Here is a 19,703-nt window from a genome sequence, read left to right as displayed (position 1 = left end):
CATTCCTCCAGTGGGGGGAATGTCACTGTGGGAATGTAATGACATTACAGTACAAGATCATGAAGAACAATACTAGCTGCATTTATAAAAGAAAGAGATATATTAAAATACGAATAAAAATAGTGTTTTAGTGCAGTTAGTAATGGAACCAAATGTTTATGAATATTGTATTAGGTTCTAGATGAAATACTTCTACTGTGAGCTGGGAAGCTGGTGAGTGCTTAGCCTTCATTTGTCACCAGCTCTGAGTATTTGCCTTTTGTGTATAACTCCCCTTTCCGCAGGAATCGGCAACGTGTCTCTCTGTGTCTCTTTTTTTTCAATAGTCTTGACTTAAAATGTCAGCTATCTCTCAGTAACTGATGTAGTCAACCCTGGCAATACATGGTCTAAGTTAAATATCTGGTTCAAAATCTAGATGCCTAAGGAAATCTTGCAGCTAAATAAATAAAACTCAGAACAAAATATTTTTGAAAAAAGATTGTGGTTAGCTTCCAGTGAAAAATGCATAAATAATCAATTAAAGAAATGTTCAACATTTCTTATACTCTTTTTTTTCTTCCCATTAATTGAATGCTTTTCCAGTGAGTACTCAAGACATGAACGATCACACTCTTATCAGGCATGTCTGAAGTCCTTTTTCAAATAATGAAACACAAATATAAATATAAGCAAGTTACGGTAAAAGAAAGACCAAACTGTTCCAAAAAGTAGTTACAACTAGATCAGATCCATCATAAATGTCTGTTTTAAATTTAATTGTTCTCCATAAGTCAGGTCAAACATGAAAAAACAGGAAACAGAAATTAACTAGAATAACTTTCTTTTATTCCAATTTACTACTCAGTGCCTACAAGACTCCAAAACAGATGCCTCTGAGCCCAACTTCAGTGAAGTCTGAGGTACAGTTTCTCTATTTCAGAACAGTAAAATATTAGATTAATTGTTTTGTAGACACATACCATGGATTCAGCAAAGGTGCAGCAGCAGATGCAGCCCTGACAGAATCGGGTCAAGTTGTGCAGCAGTGCAACATGCCCCTTATGCTGCACAAGAGCCAGCGCAGCCCCAAGGGATGTTAATGGGAGAACTAAAGCCCCATCCCAGGCTGCATTCATGTGCTAGCAGAATGAGCAGAGATACTGCTGCCCTGCCTCAGCAACATCTATAAAAACTTGGCAAGAGGCACCGTTCTCTAATTCTGCAGTCAGTGCTATCCCCGCCGTGCAGAACTGCTTTTACAGCATGTTTTCTTTCCCAGCAACACCAGAAATTCCTCTTCAGGGGCTGTGAATGCTCCCCGCCATGCTGCGGTCCCCACCACCAGCTCCTGCAGCCCCACAATGTCGGTTTCCAGGACTCTTCTCCTCTCCAGTCCCACTGCGTTGGGACACCCCCTTCAGCACTTACAGACCTGATGCACTGTGCTGTGCTACCAACTTCACATGCATCGTTATTCAGTTACAGGGAACCTGAGTCCAAACTTGAAAGTTTAAATAGAACATATCACACCACACCGCAGCCTTTCAAGGCAAAAGGCCTGTGGCAAGACATCCTGCCTGCTTTCTGATCACACCAGCTCTCTGTATAGCTTTGTATAGGCATGCTTAGTTACATGCATGAGCTTTTGTAGTGACCGGCCTGCCAGGGGAGGCTGGTGATGTTAGAGAGAGAAGTGAGGACTGAATGTCTTCTTGTTCAGGATGCTGTAACTGCTGAAGGTGGTGTGAGCCCAGGCACATTTTTCTATGCTGGGTGAGAAACAGGCTGATGAAACTCCACAGGCTCAAGCTAACAGATCTGCCCTCTTCCACATCTGCAAGGGATCTTTTTTTTTTTTTTAATAAACTCATTGTCATAAAGAGTTTAGGCAAAAGAATTAGAAGCCATGACTCCATCCAGATGCACTATCACTGAGTCACAGGTCACGCTCTCTGGACTGATACATTTTGAAGAACACAGTTGCAACAGAAATGTAAAATGAGTATTGATATCTCTGTTCTGCCTCTTCTGTGACTACTGAAAGAGGATGTAAAATGGTCATTAGACCACGCTCCAGCAAGTGGGAGCTAAGGGTCTGGATTTCTGTGGGTACAGAAGAAGGAGAAATCTCCAATTCCTGAGCAAGCCCTTTAAGCCATTGTATAAAGGAAAATATCTTTCAGAGATTTTCAGAAAATATTTCTCAAAAACCAGGTGGCCAGACACAATTGTATTTTATTATGGGCCCAATCATATGGGTGTGTGTTAGGCATGGTCTGGAAATTTCTAGAAGTGGATTGAGCCAACCAGGCATCTCCACCTGGCAACTGTATGTGTTTTTTTTACAATAAGGGTTTTAGACTTAGGTGATAATATCTTCTGGACATGACTTTTCGTATTTGTCTCATCAGTATAAAATCCAAACGAATATTTTAACTTGGGTTAATTCTGGTTTTCTAAATTAAAAGAATAATCACAGTTTGGAAAAATAGTAGCTTATAGTTTGTTCATGGAACAATGCATCAGTCTTCATGACACTAACTATTGGTACAGATTTTCTGGTTTAAGTAAAATGTATCTATCTAGGACTGGTTATAAGTAGCTTTATTCATAAACAGTTCATACTATAGCTTTAGAGTAGCTGTTCTTGCAGTTTCCAAATCCTGGGGCCTTGTCTGCACTCTGGGTTCTGACATGTTGCCCTTTGTCCTGGGGTCTATCCTGGTAGGACTTTCTAGGGGTAGGCGGGCATACGTAGTGGTGCTCTGACCACATCTTTCTCCCTGCACCCACTTGGCCACCTTTATTTTTTAAGTGTCCTCTGTGTAGGCTCACCTTTGGTAGGCTGCTAAGCAAGCTTTGTAGCTGGCTCTAAAGACAAAGCAGATTTTGTCCCACTTGTAAGGATTATTTAAAAGTTCTGTGTTTAGGTGCTTAATTTAGTTTCATTCCTGATGAAATGGCTGTCAGGCACACATATGAAGACAGTAGCAAACCCTGAGGGCTAACAGAATTCTTAGTTCAGCTTCTTTTCAGTGATGAGCAAGCAGCGTCATTTCGATATTTCTATTATAGTTACACATATTCTTCTATAAATGTTTTATAATTAACTTCTTCCTGTGAGAGAATTTCTATTCACAGGTGTTTACAAAATGGTCTCAGATGAATCACAGAAGCAGAAGCTTTGGTCATGCATCAGTTAAGGTAGGAAATGTAGACATCCAAGCTAGCTGGAATGCTATTCTACGCATTTCTCCATTGCTATCTGCAACATTTCCTATGACAATGAAAACTCTAAGATTAAGAACAAGATGCTTCACAAATGAAAAGAATTGCAATACAAAAAAACCCTAAATTAAGAAAAATAGTGTAATAGATGATGACTAGCTCATATATTCCAGGTACTGTCTACACAATTTTATCTGAATTCAAATTTTATACAATTCCCACGTAGAACTGTAGAAAAGCTTGTTAGACACCTGTCGGCACAATACACGCATATTACTTACAGGACAGAATTATAGGTGTCTAACTTCTGCTTTCCATGCTGGATATCTTAAAACCTAGGGCAACTGTAAAACTAAGAAGTGTGTAATTTAATACGTTATCTTAAACACAGGTTTAGGTAATATGCCAGAAAAGATGTGGAAAGGTAGTGCAGAAGAACTTGGTAAACAATCTGTAATTTTGCAGGTCACTAATGAATGTGGAAAGAGTGTACGGTTTATATAGAGCCTACGGCACTGTAGACTATAATGATCACACAGCAGGACAGAAGCAAATTTATGTGCTATGCTCTGGAAGGCAATATGAGCTTCGTTTTGAATGAAATGACCTACTTGGTACAGAAGGAATCAAGGAAGATCCTAAGGAGTAGACAAGCAGCAGCAACTTATACTGGTCAAAGATATTGGATTTCTTTTTTTTTGTAAGAATAGAGTTTTAAAGCATTTATATAAACTAAACAATAAGAACCAGGATCTGCAAACACTTTGAGTAATTTTATTTAAATTTGCTCTTTTCCTCTACTAAAACCCCAAATACAATTGCTTACATAAACCAAAGAATATACATTCCAGTTTTTAGACTGCTGTATGTTGTACCCTTTCGTACCTGCTTTTAGAATTTTTTTTATTCTTCCCCTCCTGTCTTTCTGTCATGTTCTGGTATGGAACTCTTTCCTTCACTTTTTGCTCCTCTAACTACCACAGTTCCCCAGACGCTTTCTATGTCAAATATCTCCTATGAATACATTTCATATCGGAAGTCTCTCAGCATTAATTCTTAATACTTTCAACACTTAAAGGAGGCTTCTAAGAAAGATGAGGACAGACTTTTTAGTAGGGCCTGTGGCGATAGGACAAAGGGTAATCATTTTAAGCTGAAAGAGGGTAGATTTAAATTAAATATTAGGAACAAATTCTTTACGGTGAGGGTGGTGAGACACTGGCACAGATTTCCCAGAGAAGCTGTGGGTTCCCCATCCCTGACAGTGTCCAAGGCCAGGCTGGATGGGGCTGTGAGCAACCTGCTCTTGTGGAAGGTGTCCCTGCCCATGGCAGGGGGTTGGAACTAGATGGTCTTTAAGGCCCCTTCCAACCCAAACCATTCTATGATTCTGCCATTAACACACCAAACTATACAAGTTGCAGTGTATTTCTCCTCACTGACTCTTTTCTTATTTTTTCGCAACATGTATACTCATTTTCCTTTTTATATCTAGTCTAGGTTATCTCACCAGCAGCACAAAGGAGAGCACTAACATTTAAAAAACAATGGGAAGGAGTAAATCTTTCTATATTACTATCACTACCTTGAGTATGAAAACGAGGATTGTTTAGCAATTACAGATTGAACTTGAGTCAATTAATTATAATTTTAAAATAAACATAAACATTTAAGCAGCACATATTACTGCATTATGGCAAGATCATAGTCTGGCTCCCCGAAGCAGAGCATCTATTATGTCATTTGAAATCAGAGTTGCTCTAGCAAACATAGTAGCTAGTAAGTAAACAGTTGCACAGAATTTTTCATGGACACGGCTAGAATTAACATTTTAGTAGGCCCTAGTCAACTTAAACTGTTGTGCCTACAAGGCTAGTAACATCAGAGGCTAACACTTACAGGGTTTACGCCTTCAAACAGTGCCTTATTTTTTATATATGCTAGGTTTACTTGTATCCTGGAGTATAAAAAGGAAAAGGATATTCATTATCTTTATGTCACCAGAAAGGATTTTAATGAATTATAAATTATTTGGGCACTATCTGAACTTCCCCAAAAACTTGCAAACAGCCTAAAATACAATTCAGGCTTTGGCCATGGACAGATTCTAATGTCCTCCATAATTTTTTAACTCTACCTTCATTCAAAGTAACTTGCAGAATAATGCCAACAAGTAAATAAAGCATAAAATCAGAATGCGGACTTCCAAATCTGGTATAGGAATTACTGGGATCATGGAAAAAAAAATGCTGTAAGAAATTATGTATGAATTTTTGACCACACCAGTCCCATTTCTGGTTATTTCACGAGTGACCTGCCAGGTACTGTTATCAACTCTCTGCATACCTCCATGTTTAATCAAAACATCTGCGTAGAACATAAGCATTAATGTTATGTTTAATGATCAAAGTAAGAGTTATAGCAAAATTACTATTTAGGTGTAAACTTACATACACTGAGAAAAGGCGAACTGTATTTTAACGACAGCCCTGGGTTCTGTTCCTTAAAAGAGAAAGAGAATTAAAAGGCCGATATAAAGGCTTTAGGCAGCGGAATACTTTCCATTGACTTTAGAAGGATGTGAATCAGGCCCTTGAAGTAGCAACTCATTTAGTACCGACTGCTAAATTTATAGCACTTCTTTATTTTCTCTCAGCATAACAGCATCCATTCATCACACAGCAGTAACAAAGCTGTAACCTGATACATGACAAATATTACAAGCTTAATGGCTGATGTCCATTACTGATGGGACCTGCTCACCATTTAGAAAAGATTGGCACTGAAGGATTACTGAGCAAACATAGCACCTGAAAAAACTTGCATGCAGGAGTCTGTCATCAGGTGTGTGATCGAGGGCATTATCCAAGAACGCTGGCTCTTATCTTCGGTTGGAAACTGCTGCGATTGCCAACAATTCTCAACAAAGAGCTTCCGTCATGGAAGGCTGATACACCGAGCCAGTCTGGTGATGGTTTACCTTCCCAAGGCTTCATTCCTTTTTATGGATCACCTGAGACCAAGCAGCACACCAGTTTTTAATAGCTTAAATAGCAGGACAACCTAGCAAACTGATGACAATCAAGGGAAAACCAATCCTTTTTGGTAGAAAGACAAAATTCCAAGCATTCCCTCACGGTAACTTAGAAAGACCTAAACCTGCATTTTCCCAAACAGGATGCTGAGGACAACTTTCTTGCCACTGATACCAGCATTCTGCGCTGACAGCTAACTCTCCCTATATTAAACTGCTCGCCAGTCAATTTTTCACCTTTACACTATTATAACTGTTCCCAGGAATACATTAAATTGCCTTTTCCCCTTTTTCCTTATGTAATGCTAGATAAAATGACTATTAAAAAAATTTGGAAAAAGCCTATGAAAATTGTTATTTGTACGAAACCGCACTGTTATTTTTCTTGTTTTAATATTACAGCTTTGAAAAATTAGTAATGATTTGCAATTATTAATGTGAAGTCTTTAAATACTGATGGAGACTTTTTTTTCTCAATATTGTGACAATATATTTCATTTCCATAGGATATTTTAAAATGTAACTGAAAGTTTTGGGTTGCCTTTTACATACTTCCTAAAGAAAACCTAAATTAGTTTTGATATTTTAATTAAATTACCCATTTATTAAGAAAATATGAAAGAAGGAGAAGAAATACTTTAACATGTTGTGACCCAATAAATATATGAAAATCTGAATACCATGTGAGTAGACTATTTTGTGTTTTCAAAGGCAGAGGCATATTATATGAGAATATATTCAAGTAAAGGCACAAACACTAACTACTTTTATGCACAGGATGGATTCTTCTAAATCACAGTGGCAATCAAAAGAATAAATATTACCTATATACTAAATTGTAATTCATACTGGAGATAGATGATACTTCCAAATAAAAGTGGCGTAAAAAATGAGCTCTTAAAATATCTAAGACTTTTCTGATATTACAATGTATTTTATACAGGGAACTACTTGAATTTATATCCTCACTTTAAGATGTAAGTGGAATATTTGATTTGCTATAAAGTAGGGGTTTGGAAATGAAAGAAGGTACATTGATCAAAACTTGACTTTTGTTGAGTCAGGATATAAAATCATGTTACGTGGGATTCAAATAATGAAAACATGAGTTTTATGAAGAAATGTTTTAACAGTCAGTAAGTTGAGCCCCTACCTAGATTAGGAGGCATCAGGAGTGTAGAAGTATTTGTCCCTGCCACAGATTTCAACTGCTACAAAGAACAACTAATAGATATATTTGGTTTGCCTACCAAATTCCTATGATGCAAAAGTGTTTACTTATTATGGAAAATTCCATTTATCAGATTAAAATAAACCCTGAGAAATAATTCTGTACTTGAGACAGCCAGTGCATGACAGTCAGCTACAAAACAGCATATATACAAGTTCAGGCAAAGCCAATACACAAAAATACACAAACACTGAAGGCAAGCTGTAAAAAAAAAAAAAAAGCATGGGAATTGATCTTGCATTCGTAACTGAAGCCAATGCTTCTGTTAGAGTTGCTGCCCCACATGCTACACGAAAGCTTCAGAAATTTACTCTGAAGTGCCTGCCAGCTTACTGGGAAAGAAGCTTTCTACGATGCATAGACAGAATGCAACAGTACGGTTTATCTGTGCTTATATGCATGCATTCCTGTAAGGAAATGCAGCGTGTTATACATGCACTACACTTGATGTAGACATTTTTAAAATTAAATAAAATTATTTTATTGCGTTAAAGTTTATCACTATTTATAAAGAACCACAGCAGGCTGTAAGTAAAGTTGCATAAGCAAAGAATGTAAAAACTAAAAAACCAGCTTCATATGTATTTAGATTTGTATTTTATCTCAAGAGGTAAAAAGCAAAACAGGCAAAATAAACAATTTATTTTTCACAGTTTGATTCTCAGAGTCATATGGAACGCAATGTGGCCTGAAATGTGAGTTAGCATTACATGGAAATACACTCCTCTAAAATATTTCCTTATGTGGTGCTAAATCCTCTTTTTACCTTGTTTTATTTAAGATGTATTCCATGGAAAATCTACATAACTGTCAAATATTCATAGCTATTTACACTGCCTTTTTATTTCAAGTGGGTGCATTGCTTTAGATGAACAGTTTTTCCTCCATGGTCAAGCATAGATATTCTCAGCATCTAGCTTACCAAATTTCTTTCAGAATGTGAAGCATGACATACAGGAAAAGTTCAACTTGGTTAAAGAATACTGCAAAGAGGGGTTGGTAACAGTGTTAGAGATGAACGATCAGCAGTTCCTGCTGCAACGGCAGCTCTACGACTCAACAAAAAGAAGCCTGTCAGGTAAAGATTTCCAAGAAAGATGTATTTTATAAGTTTCTTATTTAATGCTATTAATTTTTCAACATTAAGAAAGAAACAAAAGTAATTTATTAGGAAAAAAAATTGAGGATACCTATATTTTCAGAGTACGTCATAATACAAAGTTGTTCGCAAAAATATTACAAGTAACATACAATTAACCTACCCTGGAAACAAGAAAGAGATTTTTTCTATTCTAATAGATAGACGTCTTGCTACACCTTTGTAATTTACAGTTAAGATAATGAGCAAATATATATCATGTAAAGCTCAATTATTTCTGGAGTGAAAATATTTTATCACTGAATGCAGTAGTTTAATTTGCATAGGATCTTCATCTGCATTTTTTAGAGATTTAAAAAATTTAGTAGCTCAAATTGACCAGAATTATATATAAACAGCTAAGGACTATAGAAATAAAAAAGGATTGGCATAAAAGAGACAAAGCTGTTTTTTCAGATGTAACCAGTGAAGAAAATGAAAATTAGAAGAGGTAAAGAAATGCAGATTCGAGAGAGGTATAATAGTGTCATTTTTAAATAAGTGAGAATTATAGTCTAAGAAATACGCTAAAGGTATGTTGTCTGATTAGTTAGGTCAAAACACGAAAAAATCAAGGAGGATTTTTTTCTCTTAACTGCTTCAAACTACAACTTACAAAGTTCTATTTTAAAAAGAAAGCTTTTGACCTAAACCACTGTTGCTCATTTTCACGTGCATACTTCCTACAACTTAAATAAAAATGCTTTACTTTGCATTTTATGTTGTCTGCCAGGTATTTCCTGTGAACATCCCATCTAAAATCTCTTGGTTCTGGTAACTAATGTCTGTAAAGAAAACCCTGGCAAAACTGTAGTTATGAGCTTCCCGAGCAGCCATTTTAAACAGAAAGCTGGTTTCGTTGTGTTGACAATCACATTTTAAACTGATTCCTTCCAGATGAAAAGATGCTTTTTCAAACAATGTAATAAAAGTGTAAAGTCAGCTGTTCTAAGGACATAAAAGTGATTTATCTGTTCTCTGGTCACTGTTTTTTCCCTTGATACAGTGGAATTTTTCTTTTAAAGAATAGGTTAAAAATTAGTGCCTACTAGAAGCCCAAATTACAGAGAAGTAAATAACAACTTGCTTTTAATGAAACACAACACATAATTTCAATTAATTTTGCATCTCATGATGCATCCACTGTTGCATTTATGGAATGCTAAACATTAATGGCTAGATTTCCGTAACAGATAAATAGTTCATTCTGACAGCTGACTATTGACAATGTCATCATCAGATTTCAGAGCTATTACCTTTGATAAGAAAGAGGTTTCAGACAGACGTCAGATCCTTTTATCTGCCTGCAGCTGGGCATGACAGCTTTGCACTAGCTCAGATTTGAGCGATTTCCCACCCCTCCATCAGGGCTAGAATCAGTTTCTCACATTTTAAATACAGGTTTCAATTCCGGAGACTCTGATGGCACTATATATATGCCATTTCAGAACAAGCAAGTTGTGTAGGGGCATATCCCCAAAAAGCAGCATGACCCAAAAGTATGCCTTAAGCTTAATTTAGCCACTTAGCCTTAACAGCAATTCATGAAACCCTTGCTCAGAGGACATGCAGCCCTGGCTGTGACTAATTTTGGAGGGGGTCTTGGCTCCTGACCTGAAAGCTTCTTGCTAGCTGAAAATTTTCATATAGCCCTGGGTGAGCCGAGGAAGTCCTGGAGAAGGGCAACACGTACGGCACACGGTGTATGGGCTCTTCACAGCTTTCTGACTCTAGATGGCTCCTGGCTCAGCCGCTGGGCTGCCTGCAGCACACTCCTCCGCTCCACGCAGCGGGGCTGCACCTGGGGTGCGGCAGGTTTCGGGGCTCAGATGTGGCACCACATCACAGCCTGAACTAGAGCCAATGGTGTTGGGCAGAAACATCCCCGTCAGGGGCCCAGGTGTAAACCTCTGCTTGGAGCACCGGGGAATGTTGCTAACACGGCTGTGAAATACTGCAGCCCCTCACTAAGCCAATTACCAAAGCGAGAGAAATTCGTGGCCATTATCCTGGGCTACCAAATTGGGCAGATACGTTCTTCACATTCAGAGAACGTAAACACATGCGGAGAATCTGACGATTATGTTGATCTATTTAAACAAGATATTTGAAACCAACAGGAACCTAATGTGGTAAAATGATAAATATTCTTGAACGTTAAAATCATAAGGACTAAAAATTTAAGTTCTGCTGATCTTTCACTAACTAGAGTAGATAGATAAAAATGGATTGTAAACAATTCTTGTAGGTATCTCTTACTAAGGTATGAGCATCTTATAATGCAGTCATCTGATTCCAAACTAAGGTCTGTAGGAGCTAGCGCTGTAAATACTAATACTATAATGAGTTCTATTTATATTAGTATAATGCTCAATATACATATAGATACTCAAGAAATCTTAAATTTAAGATCAAAACAATCCAAGCATGAAAATAGTTGAAACTTAAAAGAAATAAAACATGGACCTTTAAACAGATACTTACCCAATGTAAATGGGTGTACCTCCAGTAGGCCGTAGCTAACAGTTATGACTAATGCCAGTTAAGGTCTGGCCTGTTTACTTCTAAGGTGCTTATAAGATTTACATGATTTTGTTGTGTTTTGTTCCTATGGGAAATAATCAGCATGTGTTTCATCTTTAAAGCATACGATTCTGAGAAGTGATTATCTTTTTAAAAGAGTGTTCTTGTTTACTGTGTTGCCATATATACCAGATCAAATTTTGCAAGCAAAATGTGGATCCATCAGTAATAAAAATGTGGTTAGCCCAACGCTACCCTTAGTTACACCAGTACAACCTCATTGTATTTCAGAGCTACGCACATAAAACTGGGAATAGAAGTTTTTCACATTCCAGAGCCATTTCTTATGTTTTCAAGTGTTAACATATGAAGATGGGGGGAGGGAACCTCCAGTCAGGAACAGAGAATTTCTGTCTGAAGGGGATGATGAAAACCTCATGACAGTAACATCAGTGTAAATATTGCTATCTAGAGACGGCATAGTCCACTGATTGGGGCACTAGCTTTGCAGTCAGGATGTCCAGCTTCAGGCTTAAAACTGCCACTACCTCCATGTCTGTGCTTCGACAAACTACTTCACAAAACGGATTGCTGAATAAGTCCTCAGGCCCCTTCTGAATTAGGAGCCTGTATCAAAGAATGCAATTTTATGTCCAACACACATGTTCCTCAGAGCTTTGATATTAACATGCTACCATGGGGCAAACAAATGACATGGTATCTGGCTTCTCAATGAGAACCACTTGTGTGCATGCTCCAGTCCAGATCTGCTTGACACCCTGGCACTTTACACCTCAGCATCCCCATCTGTACATTTAGGTAATGGTACGTCCTGCTTCTATGAAGTGTTTTGAGACCTATAGGTTAAAAGAACTAGTATCATCTTTGTTTCATGACTGACTATTGTTGCAAAAGCATCTAGTCACTCAAGACTGTTAGCAAAATTTCACTGGATTATGAACTGGTTAATTTTCATATACTTAGAGACGAAGAGAATGCATGAACTTTTTATAAACAGACATGCATACACATATGTATATGCATTTTAAAATGTAACGAGGCATCAGAATTTCCTGAGATTTTTGCTGTCTTTATTGGAAGTGAGACAAAATTGAATTATCAAATGTGAATGTTTATTTACAAAAGAAAGCAGAATGCACATCACCTTCATACAGGTACACCAAATATGTCTCCTTTGTGGCCATATTTGATCTAAAAACTTGTGAGCATAATATAAATCACAATCTAAAAGTAAACTATCCAGAAATTCTGTCAGTCAAATTTTCAGCCTTCCTCTTCTCTAACCTTGAAAGCAGTCTTAATGACGATTTTACTCAAGGCTGTACCATCATTTAAATTTTATGTCTCAGCACCCATTTTGAGGAAGAACAAAAATGATGATTTTAAGACACAAGTCCAAACAAACTATAGATAAACAAATGGAACTGAAAACATGTAAGACCAGATATTGTGCGCAGGTCTATGCAGAGTAAGAAATGGGGTAAAGTGAGAGTAAGTGGCACAAGAACAGGGAAAGCAGATCTATTACTCTTCATATATATGTAATGGATTGTGGAGAGGGAACTCTTGTTAATTACCCAGAAGAAATTCAGAAGTTCTTTTATCATGGGGCACCTAAAGCCTATGCTAAGGCATTTTTTTCCTTCCACTGCAGGTCTGGGAGCTCCATTCCCCACAGGGCTATGTGAATCCTGTCTCCCAAACTGCAGAGGCAGGAGGGTGCTTGCTGAGGACTGTTGCAGTGCCCCTACAGAAGGACTGACTGTCAGAGCCAGGTCTCAACCAATAGAAAAAATATCAAAGCAAATGGAATTGCTCACTTCCCAAAGTAAATGGAAGATTAAACAGTTGATAATTTTAATTGTGTACTATAAGAATGTGCCACATCCCTGCCTAAATTTTGTAAGCTCATGCTCCCTGAAAATATATAAATATTGCTTTTTCTAATGCTGAGCATTTTTTCCTTAAAGATATGCAAAGTAAGCACAAGGGTTCAAAAATTCAGCTCAAAGACTTCAATTTTTACCCACAAAAGCCAACAGATTTCACACAGGTTCACAGTTTAAGCCAATGCACTGTCCTTCACAATTTCAGTTCAAGTTCTCAATTCAGCAAGGTGTTATAAAGCTTAATTGACACTTGTCATTTGTGCTGGTTTTGGCTGGGATAGAGTTAATTTTCTTCATAGTAGCTAGTGTGGGCTGTGGTTTTGGTTTGTGCTGAAAACAGTGTTGATAACACAGGGATATTTTAGCTATTGTTGAGCAGTGCTTATACAGCATCAAGGCTTTTTCTGCTCCTCACCACATCCCACCAGGCGAGGTAGTGCACAAGATGCTGGGAGGTGACACAGCTGGGACAGCTGACCCCAGTGACCAAAGGGATATCCCACACCATGTATATAACGTCATGCTCAGCATATAAAGCTGGAGGAAGAAGCAGGAAGCGGAGGACATTTGGAGTGATGGCGTTTGGCTTCCCAAGTAACTGTTATGGATGAAAAAACCTTGCTTTCCTGGATATGGCCAAACACTTGCCTGCTGATGGGAAGTAGTGAATGAATTCCTTGTTTTGCTTTGCTTGTGTGCACGCCTTTTGCTTCACCTATTAAACTGTCTTTGTCTCAACACACGAGTTTTCTCACTTTTATTCTTCCAATTCTCTCCCGCATCCCACTGAGGGGGAGTGAGCGAGTGGCTGTGCTGGGCTTAGCTGCTGGCTGGAGTTAAACCACAGCAACATTTCAGATGATATTCTTCCCCCCCCCCCCCCTTTTTTTTTTTTTTTTAACAAAGTCTGCAATAGACACAATAGTATGTGCCTTGGCAGGAAGATGCCAATGGAGTGTAATGTGACCAACAGAATAATTCTACAATGTGTGGGATAAAGAGAAGAAAAATTAGCAATATGCTATGGACAACGGGGATGCATCAGGATAGATACACACACACACTTTGATACCGTAGTGCCCTTTTTTGCATCTTTAGTCTCATTTTAGCAAGGTTTGTACAAGTATTATAAGTTTGTAAGTGTAAGGAAGGCTGGTAGGACTAGAAAAGAGATAGATCTGTGTATATATATTTCTGAAGTACAAGTGCTAGCAGACCTTCCTCAGCGTTCAGGTGGAAGTTAGTGTTCCTGTAGTGGGGGCAAAAGAGAAAAGGTGGCTATATTTCAGTTTGCAAGATCACAGTCTCTGAAACTGGTAGGGCAGGTGGGTCTCTAGTAAGAAACAAGATTCTTGAAAGTAGCAAGCAAGCATGGGTCCAGGTTCACTTCTGCTTCTCCTGGTACTTAGAATTCTGGCAAATTAGAAACCTGGCAATTTAGGTATTCTGGCAAACAAGAAACCAAAGGGTGGGGCAGATAGCTGTTTGGGGGGAAATAGCATCTTAATCTACCACTTCTGCTTGCCTCAGAGCACTTAAAGCAGAGCCTGGTCTTTTGATACCACGGGAATTTATGCCTCCAGTAAGTGGAAATGAATCTCCACTTCATAACTGCTTGTTGGGAAAATGGATTTTTGGCATGACGGACCATGTCACACTTCCCTGGTCAGCAATTTCATTGAAGGATTCAGGTGCAGGGTAGCCAAGTATTTGTATCTTGTATAACACTTATTTGGCAGCCTTTTGATAGGTCTCCTCAGCCCAGCTGGAAGAGTACACATCCAGCTGGGCCCCAGGAACGGGCGGTGATGATTGCTGGTGAGTGCCAGAGGCCGGTGCTTGCCTGCAGGGCTGGCAATCCTGCAAGTCTCCTTCCCTGACCTGCTGGCAATTAGAAGCAGAAGAGCATCATCTGCAGCCAGCTGGGAGAGCCAGGCCCCAGGAGCACTGCTGTAGTCTCTCAAGCACTTGTTACCGCAACAGGCAGTTGATGGATAGAGGGAAGACAAAGGAGAGTGCTAGGAAATTGATTAATTGATGAATGATCACTGATATCAGGTAAACCAGGAACCCTCCAGCTTCTTCATGTTTGCTCACAACTCTGCACTCATCCAGCTCCTGCTCAGTCTTGGCTGTTCTCCCACCTACTCCACCCATAGCTGACAAGTTTTGAAGTTTTGTGCAGCTTTATAAGCTAATCCCACTAATGTATGAGTCAGGGTGTCGCTTATTTAAAAAAAGGTGTGTGGTCGTACAGACAAATATAGGTACAAGAGAGTGGTTCAGTGGTGCTGAGAGCAAGACAGGAATAGTTATAAAGCTATTGGGCTCTGTAAACACGGAGGTAATTACTCCTTCCCAAACCAAATTCCACAAAAATAACCCAATAACTTAGAAGTAATGAAGCTCAAATGATCACTGACAGTTGTGTTTTGCACTTTCCCAGGACCGTCTAGTTCTAAGAAAGGCTAGCAACACTTTAAACTGAAACTTACTGAAGGCTGAGTTATAAATCTGGAAACCAGGACACTACTACCCTTTCTATTTCAGGCGAATTAACCAATGAATGTGAAAGTAACAGGTTTCTTGACTGCGTGCCTACCAAAAAAGTCAACTGCGACCCAGAACATTTACTGTTAAAATTATGAGCTCATGAAAATCCAAGTTTATAAGAACAAAGTTGTTTACAGACTCGAAATAACAGCATTCGTCATTTTAATGCTGTAACTCCAAATTAAGACAGTGCAGATGGGCATAATTTTCCATTCTCAATATGAGACACAACACCATGTGTCTTTAATATAAATGCAACATATACATTCAGCTAGACCGTTTATTCTTGCATTTCATATTCCAACCTAAGTCATTATCAAAGAAAAAGCGAGTGAAAACAAATGCAGTGAAGATGATGATGATACAAAAATCAGTCATTTAACATAATCTAACCTCTTACTTGTAGGATCTAAAAACAACAAAAAGTTTTCTCTATTAATGGTTTCAGTTAATCCTGTATCCAAACATTTTCCCCAATAAACATCAGATTATTTTTATGTTGGCTATAAAGCTGTCACTCCTCAATAAACAGATATGCTCCTGGTGGGTTTACCTCTGCTGTCAAAGTTCTGTCAATTCATGCACCATCTCGTAAGCGAAACCAGAGAACCTCGGACGCACAGTTCCTAGTGAATCCAGCTGAGCAGTGGTTGCTCACCACCTGAGAGATTCGTGCCGCTGCAGCCCCCGTGCAATTGGCAGCAACTGGATGCTCCCAACACAAGTTCACAAAAGCCCTGAAGTTAATACTCCTGCATCCCTTTAATAGAAAGCTATGTGACCTTTAATGCTCTGCTCGACCGAACCTTCCTTTAGTGAGTCTCAATTAAATTTTATGTTTTGTGGCTCCCATTTTCTTGTAAGACAAGAAAAGAGTTCAAGGGATGGATCCTTCTTTGAAGAACTTAATTCCCTGTGAAGAAAATTTATTTCCATCTAAAGAGCCGCTCAAAGGTTGGGGGAAGGGAGCTTTTGTAGAGCTTTTTTTTCCTGTGGTTTTTTTGGTTAAGAAATTTCTAGTATTTTGTGAAGATAAAGCAGTCTTCAGAATCTTTGAAAAGGACAGTGTTCTATTAGTGGTTAGACTGGAAATATTTCCTCTGTCCCTTTCATTATAATGAGAAGAAAATCAGAGGGATGGTTAAAGAAATCCTGGCCATTATTTGTGATGAAGCAGCTTTCCATGAAATCATCAGATTGCTACTGTGATACTGTAGTATAATGTAATATTGGTTAATTTTCTGTACAAAGCATTGCAGCAAATGAACTATTTGCATATGTATTCATAAAAATATGTACTTCCTAGGCTGATTCTACATACTGAACCTCAACATAACAAGGAAAAAAATTAAGGCATTAGGAACTGTCTTGTCTGAACTGGGCTCTGATATTCTAGCCCACTGTAGTTGCTACTATTAAAAGTATAAGTGTGCATAAGGTGCATAAACACCATTCCCAAGTGTAAACATTTTCAGGAGCAGGCCATTAGTAACGTTTCCTTTCCCACTATGTTCCTTTATTTACTTAGGTTTTTTTGTAGTCAACTTAACATACATTCACATATGCCAGTAGGGAATTCTTGGTGTTGGAGAAAGATGGCGAGACTCTTTATAGACAGTGTACACAGAATTAGATATTTCAGAAAATCAGTCTAAAAATGCCACACACCAATGGGAATATTTCATATTGGCCAATATGACATAAACATGGGGCATTAATGAACTTCTTATACCCTTCTCGCAGATTTACACCTCTGAATCCAAACACCTCATAAACTGGCTTTGTTTGCTCGATATCTAAATGTGAAGCTCTTTCTCAGTGCTCACTTCTGCATTTTTTGTGGTCACCCAAGGAGGATGTTATCAGGATTCAAGGTTTTCACTAATTAAAATACTTCATAGTCATCTCTCTCACTTCCCTCACGTGTGATAATCACCATGCTCCAGAAACTGGACAACTTGTGCAGATGGGGATGCAACTCATGAAGTCAAACAGGTTTTTCAGGATTAGTTGATTACTTTTTGTTATTTTTAGCCCAAATGTAAGATTATATTGTATCTGAGATTCTTCATCTCCTTTTTTCCTAGTACTTACTACTGATGAATGTTTAAATGTGACCTTCTGCCTCTGTCTTAACTTTCTGGAGAAAAAAAGGTATCCATAGATTTTGCTTTTTGTTTAGATCAGTATTGACTGCTTTTGCAGCAGGCAAGTAAAACTTTGCATTAGCTCTAGCCTGACAGGAAATTAGTGCAATCCACTGCTAAACTGTGATTTAAATCTATAATAATTTCATGTAATAGTCTTCTTTTCCTGCTTACAGAGTCATGCCTTGATACAAAGATAAAAAAAATATTCTGGTTTGGTTCTAGTATTAGGGCACAAGCATTCAACAGAAAAAAACCCAACCCACAACCCAACAGCCTTCATCTCTCCTTTCTGCAGTTCATTCACAGATGACTGCTGTGCTCAGACCCTCCTTCATCGTTTCTCCACAGTCAGTTTATGTGTGTTAGGCAGCACACTATCTGAACACTGGGAAGATACTAATGGAGTCAGATCCGTAGAACGAGTGACAGCTATGTCTCTGAGAAGCATTTGAAAAGCATAACATGTAAAACAATTGAAACACGGAGTATTTGTTTCCTTTCTCCCCCTCCCTCAAATAGTAAGTGAACTACATTTTGCATGGTGCATTGAAGTTTGCAGTGTCCTGCTACTATTTTATACATGTGGGTTGTACAAATATCCAGTTGCACAATATAATCATACAGGTAATAAAACAAGACACTAAAATAAATTAACTTGGAAGTTGTCTCTCGATTTAGACTCATTCTTGAAATTTCTACCTATTCTTAATTTTACATTTTGTGACTCATTTAACCGAATAAAAACACTAGTGAATTGGGCTGAGATAAATAGCATTTTCATACTCATTTACTTAAATATTAAAACTAGCTCTGTATTCAAAAACAGATTGATATGACTGTAAATATTAATACTTTCCTATTGTGAAAACATAGTTTTCTTTTAAGAAGCAATAAAAATTAACACATACTCGGCTTAGAAAACCCCAGAAGCCACAAATTATCATTTTTGTGAAATCTTTTTAGCTTTTAAGCTTTTTAATGTCTTGTAATGACAATGCACATTAGTCTTTCATCAAAAATGAATTTACCATGGATAAGGGCAAATGTGCCAACTTCCTCTCTCAACACCTTAATAAACTTCTCTACATTTCCCTTCTTTAGCATTTCAAACCATTCAGTTTTATATCTACATACTTATGTAGTGTTGCTTAGCTAAACCTCACTGCGAGAAATACAACCGGTCTAGTTTGAGCATTTTCACTGCTCGTCTCACCTCTGTTTTTCCAGTACAGCTTGTGGACACAAGACGTCTGCACCTCACTGCACATATGCTGCCTCCATACATGATATCTATGCCATTGTATTAAAGAACATTTATATAATGTTCCATTTTGATAAATATATGATTTAAAAATGGGTTGCTATTGTATTTACAAAGTTCTTATGGAAAGCCTGGCAGTTACTCAAAACTGGGATTTACTAATTAGTTACCTTCATTAAAGGCTAGCTCCTGAAGAGCTCCTGTGGATAACAGGCTTAAGTATATGATCAGTCCCATTACCTTCACTGGCTTTAACTGGACTGCTCATAAAATTAAGAGTGTATTTAAATGCCTTTCTGGATCAGAACCCAAGTCTCTCAGAGGAGCTCAGGCTCAAACCAGTGGTACCTTCTGAAGCCAGTATGATTCAGGTGATTGAAGACCATAAATCCTTTTCCATATTCTGTCAAAATGAAAAGCTGTGGAATTTCGCTCATGCAGGTCCTGGAAACGTTGTCTCCCATAGCTAACTGGGAATCAATTCATCAGAGCTTGGAAACAAGTACTTCACTGAACTGGTGATGGCTCAGGCTGAGCTAGTTCAGAAAACCAGGACAAGAAGACACAAGTGCCTAGGTACCGTGGTGCACTGATGCAGCCATCCTGCTCCAGTACTGAAGCAGTGTTTGCCCTGACATCTCTACACAGCTGTGCATTCTGGTCTTGAAACACACTCTAATAGCAAAATTTGGT

General features: G+C 38.2%; 1 protein-coding gene across 2 annotated transcripts in view; it reads right to left on the bottom strand.

Annotated features, from left to right (window-relative positions):
* SLC25A21 (solute carrier family 25 member 21) overlaps positions 1-19,703 on the bottom strand; it is a 255,315-nt gene that overhangs the window by 48,493 nt on the left and 187,119 nt on the right. The window lies entirely within an intron of this gene.

This window comes from Falco peregrinus, chromosome 1, assembly GCF_023634155.1.
Source record: "Falco peregrinus isolate bFalPer1 chromosome 1, bFalPer1.pri, whole genome shotgun sequence".
NCBI lineage: Eukaryota > Metazoa > Chordata > Aves > Falconiformes > Falconidae > Falco > Falco peregrinus.
Note: the sequence above shows the minus strand (reverse complement) of the source record. Positions and strands in the feature narration are given on the sequence as shown.